We start from the raw sequence: 26,255 nt of genomic DNA, 5'->3' as shown, positions 1-26,255 counted from the left end.
AAAGAATTGCGACTGTGGTCATAAAACCATAAGAGCCGAGTTGGCCGTGGAGGAAGGGGGCGCAAAACGTATTTGCTCCAAATTAAACATTACGAGTGCTCTGTGACCCAAGCGGCCGGCGCAGCCAACAGTGACCAGCAACCAGCGGGGTCAGCCGACTCACTTGGCCAACAGCGCATTGTGTGGCGAGCAAATGTTGACTCGACCCGCGTATATTCGCAAACCGCAGCGACCACTACGCTTTTGTTCTTGTTGTGTTTAGCTGACTAAACGAGAACACTGTAAGGGTGCGGGGCGGAGGATGGCAACGCGCTGCACGCTAACCACTGGCGGCAGTAAATCACTGGACGCAGTGAGGCGCGCGCACACAAATGGCGACCAGCCGAGCAGCAGCGTTGGGTTGATGCCACTGACCAGAGTAACCAGATTCAGCGAAAAGTGGACGGTGGCAACCGGCGACGACATGTGCATTTGTCGAGGTGCTTCCGGTCAACGGTGGAGACTCGAGTTGACAGTGGGAAAGTGTGTGTGTGTGCAGCGCGGCCTGGTTAATGGGTGCTTTGGTGTGTTAATGTGATGTTGGTGAATTGGTTGGGGGTACGGCTGGTTGGCTGCCTGCTGGAGCTCATTCACATGTGAAATGTCAGCGCTGTGACTCTGACAACAACAACAGCAATACTAAGGAGGTAGTAGCGAAAGCAGACATTAAATTAGAGTTTATTTCGCAATTAACGCCTGTTGCTGCCACACCCACTGTCGAGTGTGCCTCGCGCTCCCACCGCGCGCTCTTCACTTCACCGCTTCCGCTCTCGTTTGCTAATGACTTTGACAGAAATTAGTGCTTCCTGCCGCAATGCCGTGGCGTACAGTCGAGTGACTGTGTTGACAGCGTGTTTAATAGGCTGTTGAGTGAATGCGCATGTGTGTGTGTGTGTGGAGTTGGGAGCATGTGCTGTCGTGTGAAGTGAAGTGGTGGGGTATGCTGGCTGAAGATATGTGCGAAATTCATTGAAATTGTTGCAATGGCATTTTCACTTAACGCGCTGTCGACACCTAACGGTTAATGTTACACATACACATACTCATATAAGACGCACACACATACATACATATGTATATACAACTCCCCTCGCCATTGGCGTTGCCACCTCATGCAGCCTGCTCATTTGTGGTGCGCGCTTGAAGCATTTACAATAACAATAACAAAAGCAACAACTGTGCCGGCTAAAGTCTGAATGTTAAACGTTCCATTGCAACTGTGTGTTTAGATGGCTGTGTGTGCTACAGGTGTAAATGGGAATTAATTAACCGCAAATACTATAAACATTGCAACACAGTGTCATAAACACTAATACTCCCACGCACACTCATATAATACACACGTAAACTAAGTTTATAGCGCTTAAGGCTCATAGCCGTGTGAATATTGAACGGTAAATGTTGGCACTGGTTTTTATACTCTCGCAACAATGTTGCTAACGAGAGTATTATAGTTTTGTTCACATAACGGTTGTTTGTAAGTCCTAAAACTAAAAGAGTTAGATACAGGGTTATATATACCAAAGTGATCAGGGCGACGAGTAGAGTCGAAATCCAGATGTCTGTCTGTCCGTCCGTCTGTCCGTCCGTCTGTCCGTCCGTCCGTCCGTGCAAGCTGTAACTTGAGTAAAAATTGAGATATCATGATGAAACTTGGTACACGTATTCCTTGGCTCCATAAGAAGGTTACGTTCGAAGATGGGCAAAATCGGCCCACTGCCACGCCATATGTGGGCATATGTGGACGCAATTGTTTTGGAAAAGTGGGCGTGGCCCCGCCCCCTACTAAGTTTTTTGTACATATCTCGGAAACTACTATAGCTATGTCAACCAAAGTCTACAGAGTCGTTTTCTTCAGGTATTTCCATATACAGTTCAAAAATGGAAGAAATCGGATAATAACCACGCCTACCTCCCATACAAAGGTTATGTTGAAAATCACTAAAAGTGCGTTAACCGACTAACAAAAAACGTCAGAAGCACTAAATTTTACGGAAGAAATTGCAGAAGAAAGCTGCATCCAGACTTTTTGTAAAAATTGAAAATGGGCGTGACCTCGCCCACTTATGGACCAAAAACCATATCTCAGGAACTACTATACCGATTTCAATGAAATTCGGTACATAATATTTTCTTAACACCCTGATGACATGTACGAAATATGGCTGAAATCGGTTCACAACCACGCCTTCTTCCAATATAACGCTATTTTGAATTCCATCTGATGCCTTCTCTGTATAATATAGTACATTAGGAACCAATGATGACAGCGGAATAAAACTTTACAAAAATACGGTATTTGAAAAATATGTAAATGACGTATAATGAAATCTCGATTATCACTTTATCATGCGAGAGTATAAAATGTTCGGTGACACCCGAACTTAGCCCTTCCTTACTTGTTTTATTTGGTTTTAGGCGGAAATATTAATGATTTTGAGGAGTCATCGGATATTCACCAAAATCATTTGTGGCACTTTAATTAAGTGAAGTTTTAGAGTAATATCTCACGGCATGCTGCACCGAGCATAATAGTTTTGTTGAGGTTATTTACAACAAGCAAAAGTAAATGCTTGCGAAATATATTTTTATACACAGAAGAGGGTACATTAAGTTTGCCATGAACTTTGTAACACCGAAAAGAAAGGGTAAAAGACAGTGGACAAAATATAGTAAGACTTTTTAATTTAAATTTCGCGCAAAAACCTCATTCGTCGCAATATTTTCTTTCTAGGCTGGTATGACTGTCAGTGACATCTGTGCCACAAGTCACATCAAAATAAGCATTAATGTTCAGTATACGTTTGCTTTTCTGAAGTACATACAGTACATTTTGCGATTATTAGGACGAGTGAAATTCTTCAACAAAGAACATCCATTAAATTGTGTATGTGGAATCAAATTTCTGGTGCCGAAACGTTCAGACTGTTGGAAAAGTTCTTCGGTGATAATTGTTTGTCGCGAGCAAGTGTCTTTGATTGGCACAAACTATTCAAAGAGGATTGAGAACGCGTTGGCGACAAAAGACGTCCAGGACGACTATCAATATCAACTGATAATCAACGCGTCGATAAAATAAAGGAATTGGTGCTTTGAAATCTACGATTGACAGGCAGTGATCTTACTAGAAAGATCAGTGAAAACCATTTTGAAAGATCATTTGGGCCTAAGAAAAGTGAAAGCACGATTGGTTCCAAAATCACAAAATTTTTACGAAAACCAGCTTCGTGTAAAACAATGCTTTTCGACTACCAGAATGTCATGAAACATATTATCATTGGCGAAGAGTCTTGAATATATGCTTTCGATCCGGAAACAGTCGATCGAGGAATCGAATATCGTGGCAAATGTAAAGGCGATAAACTACATCAAAGCAGTCTGGTCCAACCGGTCAACCTTTCAACAAGGAATACTATTTGAGTGCTATGCGTCTTTTGCGCGAAGCTCTTCGTAAAAAGAAGCCGAAATTATGGGTCGACAACTCTTGGTTTTTGGACCATGATAATACATCATCGCATGAAGCATTGATTCTTCGTCAGTTGTTTGCCAAATTTTTAACCAATATCATGCCGCAACCATCATATGTGCCTGATTTACCTCCGTGTGTCTTCTGGCTATTCAGCAAACTCAAATAACCCCGCCGAAGAAACCGTTTTGAGTCAATTGAAGACATTAAATGTGAATCGCTATGCACATTGAAGGTAATTCTGGAAATTGACCTTAACAACTGTTTCGAGTATTAGAAAAACGTTGACGCAAGTGTATTGCGGCCAAGGGGGATTACTTTAAGAATTTTAAAATAATGAACAAACTCTTACTATTTTTTTCTCACAGTAGTACATATGATATATGATAAACTGATTCGATTTGACCATGTCCGTCTGTCTGCTTGTCCGTCCGTCTCTCCGTATATTCTCGAACTATTTCCTCAGATTTTTTTCAAAAGGTCGACCTGAATTCTTGCACATGTTTTCTTTGCCTCAACAAGCTACTCACATTTCCGAACCGTCGATATAGCATATAGTTGCCATATACACTGAACGAACGCAATCAAATACTTTTATGGGAAACTTTTTCATTTGATGAGATATATTCACGAAATTCGTCATGGGTTATTGTTTAAGGTCATGGTGCAATCCCCAAAGAAATTTTTCAGAGCAGACCACTATATCATTTAGCTGCCATAGAAACTTACCGGTGGCAAGTTTCTTTAAGGAATCTTTTGTGTTTTTGAAAGGCTTATAGCTTCTGTGTAACCGAACTCTCTCTCTGGCTTTTTTGCAAGACTAGAATCTAGAGTTCGCCCAAAAACACTTATATCTCATCAAGTGGCGTTCGATTGGCGAAAGTACGAAACAATTACTGTCAGTTTAATGACGTTTGATACTCATATACGAGTATATGGCAAATTTAAATCAAAACAGGTAGAAAGGATCATTATGAGATGGGGAGGGCTGGAATTTGAGGTGAGAGAATATAGTCATAACAGTAAAGTAGTTCAGCGCTAAATAGGTTATCAGAATAAAAATATACTAATTTCGCTGACTTCTCATACAGTTTTGCAATTGCTTGACTCTGTATTATTGAGGCACTCATCAAAGAAGAATAACAAGGAGAAAATACGCCAGTACAGTTTTTTCGATAAAGGTCAAAACGCAAGTAAGGCGTCGAAAAATTTTAATAATACGATGTAGTACGCTCTGGAAGACCACTTGTCGAAAATAACGTTAAAACAATGGAAATCGTTGAGCCCGACCATCATGTATACACTATTTCGATTGCCCAAGAGGACCAGCGATGTCTCTCCACCCCAGATCGCTAATGAAAATGTATCCTCATCTTTATCGGAAATGTTCGAAATATTTTCTGCATAAATTCCAGGTCAGTTTGAGAAACTATAACCAGGAAGCTTATATTACAATCAACATAGCAAAAAACACGTTTGAAATTATTTAAATAAGGTTGTATACAAAAAGAAGCTCCATGTATCGATCCTTGCATATTCGCCAAAAAAACTGATCGTGGCCACACATATCTATTACTTACTCAGTACTAACTATGTTAGCTTGTTTGGGAGGTGTTTATGCATCCTCTTTATAGTCCAGACCTGACACTTAGTGAAAAATTTGTTGTGAAAAAATCATCTCAAGAGAAGTATATGAAATTCGGCTATACAAGTTTATGGCGAATATAGCCGATTGGTTTCCACGAGAGTGTCATTGTGAAACTACCTTCAAAATTGATGGGTTCCTGTACTTTCCCTGGTGGTAAAATATAAGTTGAGGACCGTGTGAGTATAGCGTTTGTTTAGTAGAAAGCTGAAGTAGCAGTGCAGATGTGCCAACTGTCCTATTGTCGATCTGCTTCAGCGAAGCATATACGTAATCATGATACTAGTATATGTTAACTAGAATACTAGAAGACAATAGAATAAATCTTGTTCCCTGTTGGACAGCTACTCACTAGCGGATTATTCTCTAAAATTAAGCCAAATATTTTTGATAATTATGTCGAGTTGATGACGGACATACCTTAAAAGAGTTGGTTTAAAATAAAAACTTATTATTTTCATTTTCCGATTTTTTTCAAACTTGTTTGTTTCTTGAGATCCAATAACCTCATATGACAATATGAAACTATAAATAATCCTAATATTGAACTTCATGGGTATGATTTATAAATAACATACTTGTATATAAAACTCTGCTTGATGTGGAATCAAATGAAATTTTCAATAAATTATTGTGTGCCTTAAGTGAACTAATGCCTCCACATATCGAAAGCAAACGGAAGCTTTAGACACTGAGAAAAAACAAAATGACGCCGGTACTTCTTACTCTAAAGCTTTGGCTTTCACTTTCTTTTATTAGCCAGGAAGCACATCTTCCGAACACACATAGATACCCAAACATATACAAGTATACATATGAATACATTAATTGTCTGGCGAGAGAATAAGCTCGCACTTGCACATTGTTGCTCCTTCGGCTGCTTTATAACAAAGTCGCCGGTGCTAATCCTCATTTAATTTTAAAGTTCGAAGGTGTTGAAGATAATTTCTGAGCCACTCAACTTAGCGACGCTGTCGGGGCAACATGCAGAGAAGTGAAGTAAGCCGAAAGACAGGAGGCAGGCCGAGAGGTTTGATATAGACAGGAGACAAGAAAAGGGGTTTAATACAAACAGCAGAGCAGGCAGATTGTAAGTCAGGCAGCTGTAAAGGCGGGCGGAAGTGCTTTAAGGGAAGCCGCTAACTAAAATACACACATGTTCACATATATGGAAGGATATGCAGAAATATATACATGTGTGTGTGTGAGCGTTTTCTTTACTCCCCCTGCGCATTCATGTGTGCGTTCGCTGCTCATAAAAAATATTTTATGGCAATGTCTTCACACTACGAGTGTGTAGCCGCTCTGCGGTAAGTGGCAGCATTACCGCATCGCAGCGCTCAGCGACGAGATAAAATAAATGGTTCCAGACATTGTCTTATGAATAAATTGTTATGGAAATCGAATTAATGAGTGCTGTGAAAGCGCCACCCACCCAACGAGCCGAACCACGCCGGTAAGCAGCCGAGAAACCAAGCAACCTGTCAGCTAAGCGGACGCTGCCAGCCGGCAGCTAGAACCGGCAGCCAGCTGCAGTTGCATAGTCAGCAAATTCTCACAGCCTCAGCTGCGGGTTTAGTGCAAGATTTCGGTAGAATACCGTATGTGTGTGTGGGCGTTCGTGCGGGCTGAGGTTAATACCTGAGCTTATTTGCCTAACTCTTTCGTTCGAACGTAATTTAATTATGCGTTCACTTTGTGCGCCTTTAAAGTTCTTATCTGCTCGCTGGCTTCATTTCGTTTTTGTGTTTGTGCTCCACATGGCAACGCGGCGGGTTTTCGGTTTCACATTTTCGTTGGAATGCACGGCACTCCATAAAAGAAGACTGCAAAGCCACACAGCGGCTGTCTCTCGGATGCCGCATAATGCAGCGAGGTTGTCAAGTGAGATGGCGTGTGGATAAGTAAGCGGGATTTTTACGAGCTTCGGCGGCTGAAATGTGGAGAAATTTAATCAAGCTACCCGAAGAAGCCGCGAAAGGGTTAATGAGTGGTGTTGTTGTGTCGCCAAATTTGCATTTTAAATTTCTTGTTCGAGTTTAGCACGAAAGTCTTTGGAGGATGAAAAGGTAGAGGCAAAGCAGAAGTTTAAGATGAGTCGCTACGGCTAGCGCAAGTCATTGTAAGTATCTAATTATGCAACAGTTTCGATACTTGATTGCTACATTTAAATAGTTTAAGCACTCAGATATGATATGATTGCATTAAAAAAGGAAGTACGGAAAGCACTATGAAACGATGCTTGAGGAAGTACAGATTGATAGTAGAAATATAGATCTAAAAAATAATATATGGAACGAGTACAAGAGAGATGGAGTGAGTAAAGACAGTGAAAGCAGGCAGATATTCAACGTGGAAAAATCGAGGTATTAATTAAGCGCTTAGTTTGTGGCTTTAAAATGAAGTTAATTTTTATTGAAGACGATGGACGACGAGGTGAAACAAAAATTTTCTCACTGATCCTTATTTCACAAGCGGATCGCTTAAAACCGGAGGCTGACCTCATTCCATTTCCTGCAATGCCAAGGTTATACTATGTATGTACTAGGGATTTTTTAAGCACTGAGCTCCATTAAAAAAGGTAATTTATGATTAGGTGGCAACTCGAAACGAGAGAAATCTGGGTAAATCGATATGTAATCTGTTATGAAGAATATCAATATTGTAAGCAACAATCCATAATTCGGGATAATGGTATAGATACGTTAGAGGCATTTACGAGCTTTATATCTAATGACAACCTTTTCAATAAAACCATATCCGTCTAAACTGAAACTTTATTTAGATGACCAAAGAACTGGAAACGACGATCTTAATATTAGTGAGTCAGGATATTTATACTATTATACATTTGCTTTTCAGGAAGAAGCGAAGGAAATGCGTTTCCAACCGATCTCTGAACATACCAGATGTTCGAGATCAAGACAAAATACAACGAATCAGGATAGCTAATGACCTCTAGACGATATCGGCATTTCCACAAACTTTTGAACAAAAGTAAGAATGCGATTACTAGAGTGGGAAAAATAGTGATCTGGATCAAAGATAATGGTGCTTTAAAGAGTACTCTGGGATTTGAGGAAATACATCGAAAATTACTGCCTGAACCAGAAGCTTTATAATGCTGAAATTAAGAGTATATAGTATGGCTCAAGCAGATCATTACCTCCGGTCTTAGGTCAAGTATCGGTAGCCAAAAAACTCTCGTTTGAAGGCGAGCTAAGGTGAGAAGGGGAATCGTCCTTCACCAAGGTGTGCGCTGGGTTTAGAACCCGTCACTTAAAAAAAAAACCTCAATGAAAGGACAAAAACAGCCTTGGATGAGAGGACCCTCTTTTTGTTGACGATCACTGAAAACGTTTTAAGAATTACGTTTTAAAAGCATGCATATGGAATATCCCGTTCCTTGGGAAGGTGCCGCTACCCAGTTGGTTGATGTTTTCGTGAGAGTTAAGGTTGACATCACCGCCGTTCAAGAAGTGTAACGAACGGGACAAGGACTGAGACGAGTAGGTCCTTGTGGAATTTACTACAGTGGCCACATAAAGGACCGCAAATTTGGTGTGGCGTTTGTGGTGGAAGAGAAACCCAGCCGCCGAGTCCTGAAATTCACCCCGGTGGATGGACGCCTAGCTACAATCCGCATAAAAGCGCAGTTCTTCAGCATATCGTTGATTGGCGCCCTCGCCTCGACAAAAGATAAGGACGATGTGGCCAAAAATGTCTTCTATGTGTTTGGACTTTAACGCCAAGGATTGTTAAGAAGGTATCTTTCGCACAACGGTCGATAAATTCGGCTCCCATGACGAAACATCCCCAAATGGGTTGACGCTGATCGACTTGGTCGGGTCGAAATATAGATTCCAACATAGGTAAATTCATCAAGCTACGTGGTTGTCTCCAGATCGTAAAGCCACCAACCAGATCGATCATGTTGTGATAGACGGCAGCCTAAAAAAACAAGGGCTCTCTACTGCTTCAGGAATTCCGGACATCTCTGTAAAACTTAAAATAAATCTCTACAATATCAATAACTTCTAGTCCGTACAATGAAGGAAGTCAGAAAAAACTTGAAAATTATGAAATTTTGGGCGGTTTTGGTCTGCATATATGCAAAACATGCAAAGAAACTTTAATAGGCTGTTTACGAAAAAATGTTTAATTTCAAAAATGCTGATACACTTTAAAAGACTTCAACTCAATCACTATCTGAGATATGGATTTAGTGTGTTATTTTTAACGGTATATTAAAATTTTGCTCTGGGAGTGTCCCTTAAAAGCCAAATTAAATGCGAGGAGAATATTTTGATAGACTCGGTAAGTCGTTCTATATAAGTTGCACAATGACATTAGGTCCACAAAAATACCCGAAATCATCGTCAAACATCCAGCAGAAGTAGAAGTTATTAAAAGATGTGGTAGAATATAGTCAATTCAAAAAAACTCCGTCTGACAGTTAAGTGATCCTTGCGCAAATCGAATATAACAAAAATATTATTTATTTGACATTGACCTCCTCAACTAAATCTTTCTGCACTTCCAACGTCTAAACAAATTACTGTCAAACGGATATTTCCGGCCTATCACTTTGATATTTCGTTTCCTGAGAGAAGAAATCAACGCTAACTGCGAACATAACCTAACGGCACAGCAATCAAACAGCGATCTGCCACCATTCCACTCCACGCACGCACATCCACACACCCACACACTTTTATTTGCCGTAAATAACGGTAGTATTCGACTGCTTTTTTTGAAGCCAGTTTTTTATGGTTTGTTGTTGCTATTTGCTTACAAAAGCTGGTATTTATTGTATGAAAGTCAATTGAGATCAAATCATTTGGAAGCAAAACAGTTGATATGCTGCGGCAATTGACAAGCGCTCACACACAGACACATACATACACATGCAGACAGACATTTGTACATGTGAATGTGAACATGCTTACTCATACCTATATATTTATAGAACTAGTATGAGCTCCGTATGGGAATTCTTTGCTTCAATGCTTGCTTTTATAGAAGCGCGTATATACATAAGTGTGTGTGTGTGTGTCTGGCTGTATGCGTTTGTGTATGGCAATTGCTCAATTCAATTTCCGATTGAGTGCGCGCTGCTGCCTCGATTGAATCACTTGACTCGCTCTTGCACCTTTGACTCGCTGTTTGACGTTAAGTCACACACACACCAGCACACAAAGTCACACACACTCGAACAAACTCACAACTTTCGCCTTTAGCTTTCTGAGAAGTTATTGTGCGCTGTCAAATGTCGCATACGAACATACACACTCACACATACTTGCATAGGAAAACATTCCTTCGCCTTCAGGTGCGGTAACTTTATGCTCGGGATTAGTTGAATAATGTAATTTGTCGTCGTCGATTGCATTCGCTGCGTTGCCATTTTCGGCGCCTATTGTTGCTATTAACATTTTTTATTATGCTGCGTGCCTTTTGTCATTTCATATACTCGTACGTATGTATGTATCTGTGTATGTATGTATTTGCTGCTGCTTAATAGGCCCATTATGCGCGCCATAAGCTCAAAGTATTCGTCAAGGACTCTACCATTTCCACTTGATCAGCTCGTTTCCGGCTCATTTGTTCGCTTTGTTGAGGAATTATTGAAAATTACCGTTTTACGGTTATTGTTGCTATTATTGTTTACATTGGTGGATTCAAATCGTTGGTTACTGATTTCCGTGCTTGTTTCCTTTCTTGCTGAAGGCATAGTGGCTGAGCTAATAAATACTTGGTAAGCTCACTTTCCACTTAATAAATGGTTATTTTTTGAGATTTTGCTGATTTTCTAAGAAATTAGTTATTTTATTTATAATTACAACAAGTCGTAGAACCTCAAGCAACTAGGTTAGCTATCGAAGAGAGATTGAATTGAATTTATGGTAAAACATATGCCCAAGAGAGGTAACGCATTTAGATTGCTAAGAAAATTCTCTTTCAGAAGCCTGAGAAATCTTGTAGTTAGATCCCATGTATTGACTAAAAGCCTTAAAAGCATCACAAATAATCTTAAGCGTATGTTTTATATGGACTTTGGTTGACTAGGATAGACTAGCTGAGACTTAAGTCAAGCAAGATGGTTTGAGATTATGCTATCTCCATCCATAAGGTTTTTAATTTTCATAGCCGTTGATTGGCCAATGCGCAGTTAAACCCCACACAATACAACTAGTGAGAGTCGAACTTCACTGAGGAAACATATCTCTCTAGATATTATAATTTATTTCAAGCCAGTGAGAAAAATCCTCAATATAATATTCAAAACTTAAAAAAAATATAAGAACCAACTTTACCAATATGTATTCTAGTTCAGAAACTTGTCTCTTCAATAGTAAAGGAAAATCCATTGATCATTGTTCTATGGCCGTGGCTCATTTGATTCATGCCTAGTAAAGCATAATAGATTACTCTTCTTCTAAAGCTGACGCTAATAGTCGACATGTGCCTTTTTCTCTTTTCCGAAAAATGGGCGTGAGCTTATGTTTGGTCATGTCTGCTTGAAGTAGACTAAGGATCAGAATTCTACTCATTTCAGATTTTATATGACCCGGACTAATCCACATAAACAGCGCTCGCAACCTGAATCGAAAAATAGCAGGCCAATTTAAGAGTCCCCGGTCTACCATAGTAAAACCCATTTTTTCTTGGTAAAATTCGTTTTTTGTTATTCAACACTGATAACTTCAAGGGTGATCCATTGATCATAGCAATCTTCCAACTTTGATACCAATCTTGTAGTACGATTTCACATTTGCTTCAAACTAGGCCTCAGTTTCGGCGATCACCTCTTCGTTCGATGAAAATTTCTTCGCAGCGTGCATTTTTTTTTGAGATCTGAGAATAGAAAATAGTCGCTAAGGGGCAGATGTGAAGAATACGGTGGATGCTGAGGCAAATCGAAGCCCAATTTATAGACTTTTGTTTTCATTCACTTGTGACTCGATGCATTGTCTTGGCGAAACAGAACTTTTTTTTTTTCAAATGCGACCCTTTCTCGGCGATTACATCCTTCATATGATTATGAAATAGTCTCGCTTGATGGTCTTTCCATTTTCACTGTAGTCAATAAAAATTATTCTAGGCGCATCCCAAAATACAGATCCTTAACCTTGCCGCCGATTGTTATATTTTTTACACGCTTTGGAGGGGCTTCGTCGTGTGTAGTCCACTGGGATGACTGTTGATTGAACGATTGTCGAGTGGCATGATGTAGCTACGCTTCAGCCACTGTCCCGTATCAACGCAAAACTTCTGGTTTATTACGCTTGAACATCTCCAAACACTGCTCCGAATCATCAACTTGTCGTTGGTTTTGGATAAAAGTGACCTCAGGCGGCATCCACTTTTTTGATGTTTTTGTCGGAACAACCTCTGATGGTGCTCATTTCACCATGTTTAAATTCAGCATACCAATCCTTGATGGTTGATTTTCCTGGGACGATGTCGAGAAACTTGTCATCATGCGAAGTTTTTCTTTCAATTATATTTTTTCACAATAAGAAAATTTGCTTGACTCAAAATGATAATTCACAAATGAATGATCCGATGGTTGAAGGTTAGGGCCAACTGAAAATCATATCGATCTAATTCTAGAAGCACATCTATGTGACAGGTCGGCGTGCAATTTGATCTCTATCTGTCAGTGTGTGTTTGGCAACTGTTTCTTTCCGAAGTGAAAGATTGGTCTGGCAAATTTTTATCATTGAAATTTGAAGTTTTTAATGGAAACACGGCAACTCAGATGTTTGCAGAAATGTTTTGGGAAGTCTAATTTATAAGGAACCCAAGAATTTGGGTGGCACAAAGCATTTATTGCAGGCCGTGGAGTCATCAAAAACTGGCTTTGTGCGGATCGTCTATCCATCTCTGTTTATGACCATAACAACGAAAAAGTCAAAGAAACAATGAAAAATTATCAGGTTGACATCAGGAATGCAGTGGCCCAAAACATATTTTGTGGTTACACTCAACCATTTTGTTCGCCGTGTCTTTCTAGTGTGATTGTAACTGACTCTTTGACCTAGTATTACGTGGACCGTGTTCGTCAGATTTTTTGTTTTCGATTTTGATCTTTAGTTACCCTCAGGTGTGAGACGTTGCCTAATTGGCTCAAAAAATCTGCCTCTATGGGAATTTGAACACACCACCTGACCTGTTAACCCCACTTGGTTTAGAAAAATATTTTGTTTAAACAAATCCTAGATGTATCGCATTTCGCTCAATCAAAATTTTACGGCCGACGGACCATCGACACTAAAAGCAAAATACTCCAATTGTCTTGTTTAGGAAGATATGCATAGCATCGCTATATCCTGACAGAAATATTAATATTAGAGATTTAACAGGAATTGTCGGTGCCTTCTAAAACCAAACGGTTCATTCCATGATGCATGAGATCCTTTGTGGAGTAGCCTTAGTGCTGAGAAAAACACTAAACGCTTATTAATTTAATGAACCGAAATTTCTAAAAACAAAGTAAATTTGTCTTCATTCGACTACATTAAAAACTAGCTTCTTTAAATTCTGGTCTATCATTCTGCCACAAGCCACTTTAAGGAAGTAAAACAAACCACTTTGGCTGCACATTTTATAGACAATTTAATCTATTGTGCCGTCTAATCAATACCCAAAATACACGCTAAGAGCCAAACATAACCGAACTCATCAAGACTTTTGGGGGAAACACACATAGTCACAGACATGAGGCAGAAAGCGAACGCATGCAGGATATCCTGCAACAACAGAAAACCAGCTGTCGTCACCCTGAACGCGCTTGCACCCTCCTCCCCCAACTGAAATACATTTAAAATTTTGCTGGCTGAGGTTTTAATTTATCCCAAATTAATGAAAATAACCAAAAATTGCTACAAACCATAGACAGAAGCCGAAACACACAGACACAGACGCAGCTATAAATAAGCGAAAGAGCCACACATCGATTGGAAATGAAGCAGTAAAATACTCGTATATATGTATATTTATGTATATATACATACATCTAATAATATATGTGTGTGTGCTTGAAGAGCGAGAGAAGGTCGACTGTAAAATAAAATTAAGTAACCCCAAAAATCGAGTGGAAGGAGTCAGAGCGGCAGTACGTGTATGTGAGCGGAAGTGTGTTTCACAAATGTGAGCTTCTGTGTGTGTGTGTGTGAGTTCATCAATGCCAGCAGATAATGTGGCAAATGCGCTGGAAGAATGTTGAAGAAACAAAATCAGCCGGCATTGTACAAACACGATTTGCAAAATGTTAGCCCTTGCAAAAAAATCTAGCGGAGGTCGGGGTGGCAAGCGTAAGGCAATGGACGAGACAAAACGCCTAGTTGTATGCTCGTAAAATAACTGCTGATTGGAAATCTTGTGGGGATATGAATGCCTAAGTAGCGTTGGCTGGGCGCGTGCGTATGTGTGTGCGGCCATGAGTTGCGTGGTATGATCTTACCGCCAACCAAGGCAACACAATGCCAAAAGCCTTGCGAAAATGGAAAAACATAATAGTTACACAATTAATGCCTTGGCTTCGGCAGTCGAAACTTGTGTGGCGCAGAAGAAATGGCTGTGATTTTCCATATAATTGCAAATAAGTGTGTGCATTTAGGTGTTTATTATTGGCTGTGAAGGGCCGGTGAGTGTATGTATGTATGTGTGGATGGAAATTTGCGGCCGTGTTTCGGACTATCCCATGAGGGCATTGCATTTTCGGGCTAAAAGTGCGCACGGACTTCAACGTGCCGTGTGTTTGCTGTGTGGGAGTACGTGCTCAAGAACCCCTTTGGCGTCAAGTGGTGGAAGACCTTTCCCTGTCTCAGTCTCCGCATTCATTCAAGTGGCTGTGTGTACCATGGAAATTAAGTTTGTGTTTACAAATGTGGCGCTGAATAAATAAATTTTCTGCAAATGAGCGTAAGAAACTCAAGTAGAAATGGAAGAATTTAATACAAGCTTGACTAGTGCGAAGACTTGCAAGCAATCTTAAAGGAACTCGTTGGTCATAATAAACGGCACAGTTAAAACTACCAATTTTTTTTTCGAAAAAATATGTATCAAGAAGAACCCAAATGAAGGATTGGAAAATGAAAGGTTGGTTAATATCTATTTCCATTACGTAATGAATGCTAAATTTGACATAAGGGTCAGTGACCATAACAGCCGAAATTCGCTTTCTGTCATCTCTTTTATCATTGAGGGTCATTCCATCGTAAGTACCACATTCTTTAACTGCCACCTTCTCAAATCATGATCTTTGTTGTTGCTGTTATAATGAGTACCTAGTCCCCGTTAGGATGGTAAGGATTAAATAAGTTGTCATCGACTTCAGCCAACGGTAGGCCCACGAAACGTGTTATTTCGACGGTGTCGGACCAAGGGGAGAAGAGTGTCAGATGAGTGGGGTTAGCAGGGTATGCAAAGAGGTGGTTAATGTCATACGGGGACTCATTGAACGCTGGACATATATTTGATATGTAAGGGTATATTCTGGATATGTAGGAGCTTAACCTGCTTCAGTATGCAGAACGAAGCTGCGCAAAGTTCACTCTCTTTTTCGCGAGACATCCTGTCGTAGTCCGCAGAGCAGTGTTTTTACAGCTTCCTCGTCTGGGTATTACTGCATCCAACCGACCATATTGGTGCGGCGAAGTTAAGTATAGTCCGGCAGATTGCTTGGTGTGTTGCCAACAACGTTTCTTTTTCCTTTCCCCATTTGCTGCCGGCCAGCGACTTGAGCATTTTGTTGCGGCTCTGTACTTTGGCGATAATCTCGGTCGTATGAGGAATGAAGGAGCACAGACTGTCGAAAATCACATTTAAAATTGTAGGGTTATTGACAATCGGAATCTTAACGCCAACGCTGTCGGTTGCAATATTAAGGTCAAGTCTGTCCTTCGTCCAATTTGTTAATATGGTTTCTTTCGAAATAATTCCTTATTTGATTTATTAATAGTCTTAAAATGTGTGATAGAACTATTGCGGTTCATGTTTCAGATTTATGGTCACTTTATATAAAGCTTTTACTAAAACCTAGAAAAGCTCAAGTTAAGTTAGGTTAGGTTAACAAGGATACCTATATCGCGGCCATATGAACCTTGCTAAGAGTTAGTAGTTCCATAGATCTTCTACGTTTCACTATCGGTGGCACAAGTGCTGGTTGCTGACAAACATTTACTGAACTCGCGAAAGCATATAGATCCAGCGCCTGAGTGCACGAAGACAGGGAAACATCTGCTCGACTTCACGGTAGTGAGGTCATACACACAGTGACAAGTTTTGAGCTAACTCAGGTATATGTCTCTAAAAGAAGGTGAATTTCATTGAAATATATCTGCCGCTACTTGAAAGACGCTACAGTGGTCTTGCAGTCTAAATGAAAATTTGATAAAGGCTACCGACGGTAGACTCTCCTCAAACTTGCGGAGTTTCAACTCATCCGTGAAAAAGCTCACAGCGTCTCTTCATAAACATCCCTTGGAGGGGTATGTACGGAGAAGATGCCGCCAGGAAAGGCTCCGCGGCGCAGTGGTCCAAGTTATCAGGAATGCAAACGAAGTGAAACTGAGACCTTTAATATGTCCAGCTTCCCGTAGTCTGATAGACTTTTTCGCCTCAATGTATTTGCCGGCTATGTCCACGGTACCATATGTAGAATGAAGGACCATCGTTGGTGTAGACTGAAGCCAATGAGAGCCGCCAGTTGAACCCGTAGTACTAATGATTAACCCTAAAGTACGGGGGTCGTATACACAAAATTTAAATAATGAAGTCTTTCGAATCTTTTTCAAAAGAAATCTCTCCAATCAAGGAAAAAGCTTTGACTTGGTCTTACCAGAATGGAAAAGATCAGTTTGGTAGAAAAAAAATCTACACCGAAACTCTATAAAAAGTGTTCAGAGAAAGTTGAACAGCCTCTAGAAGATAGTGACAGAAAATTGGTTATTGCTGAATGGTCGTGATAGGTCAGAACGAAGTTCTCAAGAAGGGTAGATACAAAAATTTCTATAAGAGCTTAGCTCAAATCAAATCCAAAATACAACAAGGACTAAACTAGGACTAACAAAATTTTACTATAGAAACGGTTATTATCAAATAAGAGTCCTGATATATACCAGAGATTTACAGCATGGCTAAATTATAGTAGTTTGCAAGAAAATTGAAGATGTTGTGTTTTTGTCAACCATGAATCGTGAACTCAGGCAACAGCTCAATTACTATACGAACCACTTTTTGTTGACTAAAAATTGAGCTGCAGTAGAGAATTTGACTTTCTATAGAAAGAACTAAATATAAAGGTATTCAATAAAAAGTGTTTTTAAGGTTAAACCGATTGAAGAGCTGCATGACTATTAAGAAATTAAAAACCTCATTTAGGTCGAAAAACGAAGAGACTGACTGCTAAACTATTGTTGAATAAACTAATAAGTGAGAAGTCTTAAGATGAATTTTACGATGCTTCTTCAAAAGCTTCCCTCAGGTATACTCGTTTAATTATGGGCTATGCGGATCACCTACCTGATTTGTGCACCAAATATTCTAATTATGGTCAAGTCTTAGGCATGCTAAGGTGATTTGTGTAGGCTTATGTGCTTGGGAGCTTCTGTTGTTCGCTTTACAGCTTTTTAGAAAATAAAAGTAGTCATTCCCCTTTCTAGATAATACCGCCTATTTATTTTCTAAGTAATAATATATGTGTGTAGTCTAATAATAGAAAATTTCTCAGAATATCTTTAAAAAACGAACGACCGATTAGTATAAGTAATCAACTATCTCCTTATTAAAATAAATTTATTAAAACTGATTCTGCAAACCTATTTTAACGTCATCGAAAATAATCCAAAGAAAAACCTCTATTTGCCAACTAAATCCCTGTAACATCGCATTCAGTCGCATTCACTGGCTTCTTTAATTAGCCCAAAAGTATTTGCATACAAACAGCGCTCTAAAGATAAAACCAAATTGCTTGTTGAATAAATATGGAAATCACTTAACAATTTACCTGCTACAATTACTTCATTAAGAGTATTTAAGCATTTGCCGCCAGAAAGTCGCTCAAATGACTAACAGTCTTCTGTTGCTTTCGTGAGCATACCCCCCAAACCACTATTTACCCATTTACTTTTCACTATTCTATAATTCACCTCCGTTTGCAACAACAGCCTGCTCCCCGCCTCTGCCTTCGCCACCACCTCCGCCCCTGTCTTCATCTCCGCCGCAGAGCCACTAGGTCGCTTTATCTAATTACATCAATGGCCATGCAACGCCTCAGATATCAAAGAGAAATTGTCCGCTCTACTTCCGTACACTCGCCACGCCTCTCCGTGTGCCTCACACCGTGCTCGCTTACAATTTCTTGTTAGACAACTCCTTGTGATGTCAATTTCTTTAATTCACCAGCAGCGTTCGACGTCTTTCACTTCGACCTTTTGACCAGCCAAAAATTTGCCAGGAAGAAAAAGGCGATTTACTTGTATTTACAAGAGCGGCAAAAGCGCATCCTTTCGTTGCTTTTTGATCCTTTCGGTTTTTTTGTTTTACCCAAAGAATGCTTCGAGCCAAGTTACACAAAATGAGCTGCTTTTAACACTTAAAAATGCGTTTAATGATACTTTGAAATACAAGGCGCTAAGGAGTTTAGCGGTATCCACCATGTAGCAATGGATACTCAAAGGTATTCGACAGTCGAGTGATGTAAGCATATCCTGCCGAGCAACAGCAGCGGCATCACCTTCGACCCCGTTTGTGAGTGGGTGCAGAGCTTTGAAGAATTAAGTCGGTTAAGGAGTAGTTGTTGTTGCTTTTAATTTTGTTTATTATTTGATGGATACTTTAATGGAAGTCTGGTGTATCTGGATTAATTTGAAACATTAGAATAAGTCTTCTACTACTACGTATAGATGACACTATTCATGTCATTTTTAGGAAAATCGGCTTATATATAATAAAATGGTTTAAAAGTGTGAGTATTCGCATCACTACCCTCCACGACAGTCCTTATTTCATTAATTCGTTATAACAGTATTGCTGATGATGCATGCCTACATTTTATATCCCCAAATAGAATGATATATGAACATATATCAGAGTAATGTGCTTATATGTAATATCAGACTCCAGCATATGAAAATTCATCAAGCTATCTGGCTGTCTCCGGAGCGAAAAGCCACCAACCAGATCGATCATGTTGTAATAGGAGGAAGACACGTCTCCGGTGTTTTAGGTAACTGCAAACAAAACCATTTTGTTTCTGAAAAGGCAAAAGAACCACTGGTATGATGAGGAGTGCCGTGCCGCAGTGGAGAGAAAACAGACTTCGCAACGATAGAAATAGATACCGATAGTTCAAGAGAGAAGCGAGACGCATTTGCAGACAAGAAACGAGAGAGGCTGGAGTGAGTGAGTCCGAAGAGCTTGACAAGCTGGTCGACAGGGAAAATGCTCGAAAATTCTATGTAAAGATGGACGACTAACAGAAGGTTTCAAGACCAAAGCATGCTCTTGTAGAACCCCAGAGTTGACCTACTGACTTATGCTAAGAGCGTAGTAAACTATGAAGAGTACACTTCTCCAGCATGCTGAAAGGCAGGGAAATCTTAACACCAAGAGATAATGAACCCGATTCCCTAATCCATGACGATGAAGCAGACGTTCCGTTGCCCGACCAAAAAGAAGTTTGAGTTCGGCAAAAACTGATAAGGAGCATGCATCAGCTTCTTTGTAGGAAGAAGCATGCCCCTAAAATCTGCGTCAACTACAGGGGGATATGCCTCCTTAATATCGCATATAAGTCTTATTGAATGTGTGAAAGAGTAAAGCCCACCGCCAATAAATTGCTTGGACCTCATCAGTGTAGCTTGAGGTCTGGAAAATCAACAACCGACACCACCTCTTCGTCAATTTCAAAGCCGCTTTTTACAGCACTAAAAGCCGTTTGATACCAAACGAGGTTTCAGACAAAGAGACTTCCTTTCGTGCGACGTTTTCAATCTACTCCTGGCGAAAATAATTCGAGCTACAAATATGAATAGAGAAGGTATAATCTTCTATAAGAGTGTACAACTGCAGGCGTATGCCGGTGATATCGATATCATTGGACTCAACAACCGCGGCGTTAGTTCTGCTTTCTGCAGACTGGATGAAAAAAGCGAAGCGTGTGGATCTGGTTGTGAACGAGGACAAGACAAAATATCTCCTGTTATTAAACAAACAGTCATTGCACTCGCCACTTGGCTCCTACGACACTGTTGACAGTCATAACTACGGAGTCGTAAATAATTTCATCTATCCTGGAACCAGTATTAATATCAACAACAATGCCAGCCTCGAAATTCAACGCAATATATAGTAACTCTTGCCAAAAGATGTTACTTCGAACTGAGTAGGCAATTTAAAAGTAAAGTCTAAAACTGGCGGCCAACAGCGAAGAGGAGCACGACTGGCGCGCTGTTTTAAACACCGCTATAACTGCGCAATCGCTGTCCACGCCAATAAAGACGAAGACATGTGCTCGATTTCAACCGTACAAATGAAAGGAGTTCCACATGTACACTTGACTATCAATAAAGTGGTTCAGTGAAGGTTTTGTAGTCATCGACAACTTAACTCTTGCGAGTCGCCTAACGATAACACTAGAAAAGTGAAAGAAGCAGTATGTACTTGAAATCGTCATAGGATCTCAACATCTCTTATGGATCGGATCAACGCATTTTGATCATGTTGGAGTATGCATCAGGTCAATTCTGGACACATGTCAAAATATCTATTTTTTTTAAGAACAACGAGGAGGCAAAAGAGATGCTTAATAAGGCAGCTGAGGACCCTACATTCATCATACGGAGCATTACTGATGACGAGATGAGGTGTTATTAATATGATGTCGAAATTGTCCAACAATCTAGCTGCTATAAATCTGAGTCTAAACTGAAAAAATCACGTTCAGGTCGGTTAAAAATCAAAGTGATGTTATGAGTTGTCTTTGATTATTGCATTATGATTAACTACTTATAAATTCGTTTCACCGGATGAAACGGTCAATAAAGCATACAGCCTGGTCGTCTACGTCTACCTTTTCTATTAGATGAATAACGTCATCGGTTGCTTTATTAAAGTCGTAAAATCAACTATGAGGATCACTTCGAAAATTAGACAACAGTATTTTAGTCATACAGTAGAGTTGGTCTAAAATTTGAATTCCATATATCGAACATTCCAAATTCTTCCATACCTCTCAAATATTTCACCAAGTGTCCCTCCTGTCGATATATGAGAAATATTATAGACAAAAACCATATCTCGTTACTACCGAATGAGTAGTCCTATCTCTCCAGCCTACTGCTGAGACCGATAAGTGCTGGACGCACTGGCTAGAAAAAGTGAATGGTAGAGCACCGTACTTTCGTAGGAGCACAATACAATGGTATACAGATGGCTCGAAAATGGCAGATTGAATTGGGATTGGTATGGTGGGACGATGTACCAACCAACGTACTCTGGGCGTAGAGACATGAATGGAAATGAGCTAGCCGATCTCCAAGCGAAATAAACTGCGGCAACCAGTACGATAAGGCTGGAACCATTCATCGCAGTGCGCCCCAACTTTAGAAAACGCCACTGGCAACAAGTGCCAGAGCTTCGGCAGGAGAGGCTGGTTTTGGAAAAGTTTAACACAAAACGGTTCAAGAGATTAATCACTTTTTCCAAAAAAAAAATTATAATTGAATTTTATACAGGCACTGCAGGCTGCAGTCCCATCTGCACAGATTGGTGTACTGCTCTACGGATCTGCGTCGCTTCTGTGGCCACAGAGCAGAGACACCGCAATCACAAGAAGAAGGAGTCAGGCTGTCTAGCAATTAAGTCAAGTTTGAGAACACATTACTAAGCCTCTTTGAGTTTACAGGATTGAAATAACGCGAGAGGGCCCAATAGATTACAGGTCGCAATGTATCCCTCAAACTTCAATATACATATGTATCTATCTAAATGCTGTAGGCCTTTTAGAAAGAGCATAAAATATTTACTTTTGTATTGCAAACCGAGAACGCCTTTGAAGGTGGAGGAGCGTTCATGTTTTGCAAGAAAAGTATCGAAAATAAAAGCAATGGTAATATTACATTTATAAGTATGAGAGATGAGAGGCAAAAGAATATTGTAAAGAATTAAAGAAAGAAAGCGTGAAGATACCTTGTGCGAAGAGCTCAACGAGGTAAATGAGCCGCACGCTTTACGACTTTACGATGTCTTAATGTAATTTTATGTTCGATTTAGTTGAAATTGAGACAAAACTAAGCGCACACGCACAAAAGTGCAGACACCGTAAGCGAAGGGAATTGGGCCGATTAGCAAGCAAATTGTACAAAAAGGCCGTCTCAGCACACGTCACAGCCTAATAAAATAAATTTGCGAAAACAAGTTGTTTTCCAATTTTACAATTTAACAACTTGCATAGAAATAAAAAGAAAAAGCAGAAAAAAAGACTACAAGAAATCGCTAAAAAGGCGCACAAGACTGCTAAACATGTTACAACAACAACAGAAAATCTTTAAAAACAGCAAAAAGTAATAAAAACGAGAATATTGCGCCTACAGACTGACAGTGGCGAGAATCCTTTCATTTGCTCACACTTCGCTGACAAAAGAGTTGAAGATGCGACGCTGGAAAAAAGTAAGAAATTACATGGCTTGAGGAGAAAAGGAAAAAAAAATAATGCATTTGGTAAGCAGCAAATTTTTCGAATTGTGCGCTTGAGACTAATAAAATCAACGACGTGGAACTTCAAAATGATGCTCGGCTCACTTGCTGCCGCCGTCGTCGTCACTACCGTTAGACAGCCGGCTTTGTCGCAATAGTTGCAGCGCCAACCAGCAGCTAGCTATAGCTGGCGTGTAGTCGAGCGCAACCTGTGAGCCTGGGCTCGAATATACTCTAATGTCTGTGGCAAGCGAAAGTTGAAAGCCGCACATGCTGCCGCTGCCGCTGCCGCAGTCGGTGCTGCTAAGCAGTGATTCACCCGCTGGAGCGTGGGAGATATTTGTAAAGAAAAATTCCGGAATGTTTATGAGTCTGTGACCCGCATGGGTGAAAGGGTTTATGCCTCGCTTAAGCTTGCCAATTCACCAATGTCGCCTGTCACCCTTCGACGCCGCAGCACCGAGCGCAATTGGACCACGCTGAGCACTTTCTTACAGCGCAAATCTTATGCGGGTGCGTTGGGGGAGCGGAAAGCGATTGTGATTGTCGATTTTATGAGGGTTTGAGATTATGTATTAATCGCTTTAGTATTGTTGTTGCTGCAATAAAATACAATAAAAAGCGAAAAAATAACAATGCAGGATAAAAATGAGCAGCATGGAGACACATTCGCTTGCTTTGCAAAACGGTTGATTGAAAGGGTTACGAGGATTCGCCTTGCAATTGACAATGTAAATGTTGTTGTGACAATAAGCGTAGCTTTTGTTGTAATTTTATACATTTTTTTGCAGTAAGCGTGCGCTAATGCTTACATTTAGTAAACTCAAAGACTATATAATTTCAAGTAAAGCTGCTTTAAATTGCTGAAGATCCAGTTGAAATTACCGTTATATTGTTTTTTTTTTTACTATGCTGTCATAAGTACTCTATTTTACAGTTTTCGTAGCATACTTTAAGGCTTAAAGTGATTTTGCAACGCCCGTTGTGACAACTCATTAAGGGCGCTATAAAGAGTTTTAAGCTACGCGGAGAAAGAAGGATGGAAAAAATAGAGAAAAACTAGAAAATTGTAAAAATATAAATTGGAGCGTGAAGAAGACGGCTTTGTTTGACAAAATTGGAGGCGGCGCAGATTGCAAACACGCAATATCAATTTTAATTGATTGCCAACGCTAAACCAGCTAGTGAGTTCTCTAAAAGCTATATCATAATGTACTTATACGTATGTATATACACTGAGAAAAATCGAAATATATGAACTTATGAAACACAAGTGGGGAAAGTTCTCTGAACGCCATTCAATTGGGAGTGGCTAGAAACGATTCTTTTACATATGGCTCAAGTAGCTCACAACTTTCGGTCTTAGACCAAGTATCCTCTGGGTAGCCAAAGAATATCCATTTGAAGGCGAGCTAAAGTGAGAAGGCGAAACATTCTCTCTCCAGGGTTGTGCGCTGGGTGTGGGACCCGCCACATAAAAAACACTATCTACCAATGAAGAGATCGAAGCTATAATACCCTTCACAAAGTCTCCATGCAAGAACTTAATTTTATTTGGTCAGTTTAAATGACAGCCGCAGCTTATAGTGGTCCGAACTAAATAATTTGTCCAGCAGTTGTACCTATTTTTCGGAACAATAATCCCTGCCACATTGTATGAAAATATCTTGTTAAATACAAAAGTTCACCATATAAGGTCCGGTTTTGGAACGTTCAGTTGGTATGCAAGCTATATGCTATAGTAGTCCGATATGGGTGGATCCGAAAAATGAACATCACCTGTGAAGAAAGCAAAGAAAGCAAAGTACGCGCAATTTCAGATCGATGTCTCAAAAACTGAGAGCCGGAGTGACCGCGGATATACGGACAGGATGATAGCCTGACCGACTTATAGCCTTATTCAGGGTACAATAGGAATAACCGTTAACTTTCGCCTACCGAAGCTATAGTACCCTTCCCAGTTGCATTTCATAAAGAATAAAAGTCTATAAAAATATCTTTATCTTGAGTTTGATTGGACAGTTTATAAGGCAGATCGGATTTTTCAACAAATAAGAAGCTTCTTGCAGAGAAAAGGACAAATGTAAAATTTCCTATCCATTTCTCAAAAATTGAGAGACTACTTCGCGTATATACGAGTACAGACAGTCGGACAATCAGACAGGCAATCCAAGGCATCAGTTCAGCTCGTCACACAGTTGATTTATGTATATGCATTATATATTTTATAGGTTGTTGCAAACTTCGTGGTGAACTTTATGTATCCTTTTCAGGGTATAACAAGAAATCGGCAATAGGTTGGGCGAGTGGCGAAAAACATGTTTTATCTACCTACTATAACAATTCCCGCTGGGTTTCTCGATCTTCGCAGAAGATTCGATTGGTATGAGAAGTACCATAAATTCTTCTTTTAATAAATTAACGTCTTACATATCTCTCTAGCAGCTCAATTACAATGACGTATTTTAATATTGTATTTGGTCTCAATTCTTACAGTGTCTAACTTGTGACGAACAGAAATGCTTGAGTGGCACGAAGCATCCGGTGAAGGGCGTAAAGTCATTCAAAACTTGTCTTATGCGAGTAGTCCATCCACTTCTGTTAATGACGATAGCATCGTTAAAGAAGCAGTGCTTGGAAAACCGTTTGTTGAATTCATAGAGATAGCAGATGATCTCTAGAAAATCTGTGGATCGACACAACATACCTTATTTAATGTTTTGGGTATGAAACTCGAAGGGGGCTAGACTCGTAAGCTTGGCAAGACTCTTCAATGTTAGACTGTTACCAAAAGGCCTGAATCTTTTGCGAACACTACGTCTAGTAGATATCGTAAAAAATGTTTCACAACATCGCTTAGGGCCCTACAGTTATCAAACGCATATATATGATGGCGAAACTGTCCAACAATCTTGCGAATGGACTGACGTTAAGTCCAGATCTTAAATTGAAAGCGTACAAAACACAACTTGCGCAAGAACTGAAACCTCTCAACCTTCCCAAGAGGCATCGCTTCCTTTTATGGGCTCTTGAAAAGTTCCAAAAATATCCGACGATTTCCAGTCAAATTTTGTTCAGCGAAGAGTGGTTGATGGGTATGTAAATAAACAAAATTGCCGCATTTGGGACTAAAATCAAACTGAAGAGATTCACAACATTTCATCCAGAAAAACAAACGTTTGGTGTGGTTTGTGGACCGGTTGAATCATCGGTCCATATTTTTTCAAAAACGATGCTGGTGAGAACGTAACCGTGAATGGTGACCGTTATCGCACCATGATAACCGACTATTTGATGGCTGAAATTGAAGCTTGTAATCTCGGCGACATTTGGTTTTAATAAGACGGCGCCACTTCCCACACATCGCATACATATATCAATTGATTTATTAAGAAAACA

Source organism: Bactrocera tryoni, chromosome 4 (genome assembly GCF_016617805.1).
Source record: "Bactrocera tryoni isolate S06 chromosome 4, CSIRO_BtryS06_freeze2, whole genome shotgun sequence".
Taxonomy (NCBI): Eukaryota; Metazoa; Arthropoda; class Insecta; order Diptera; family Tephritidae; genus Bactrocera; species Bactrocera tryoni.
The sequence above is the reverse complement of the archived record's forward strand: the minus strand, read 5'-3'. Positions refer to the sequence as shown.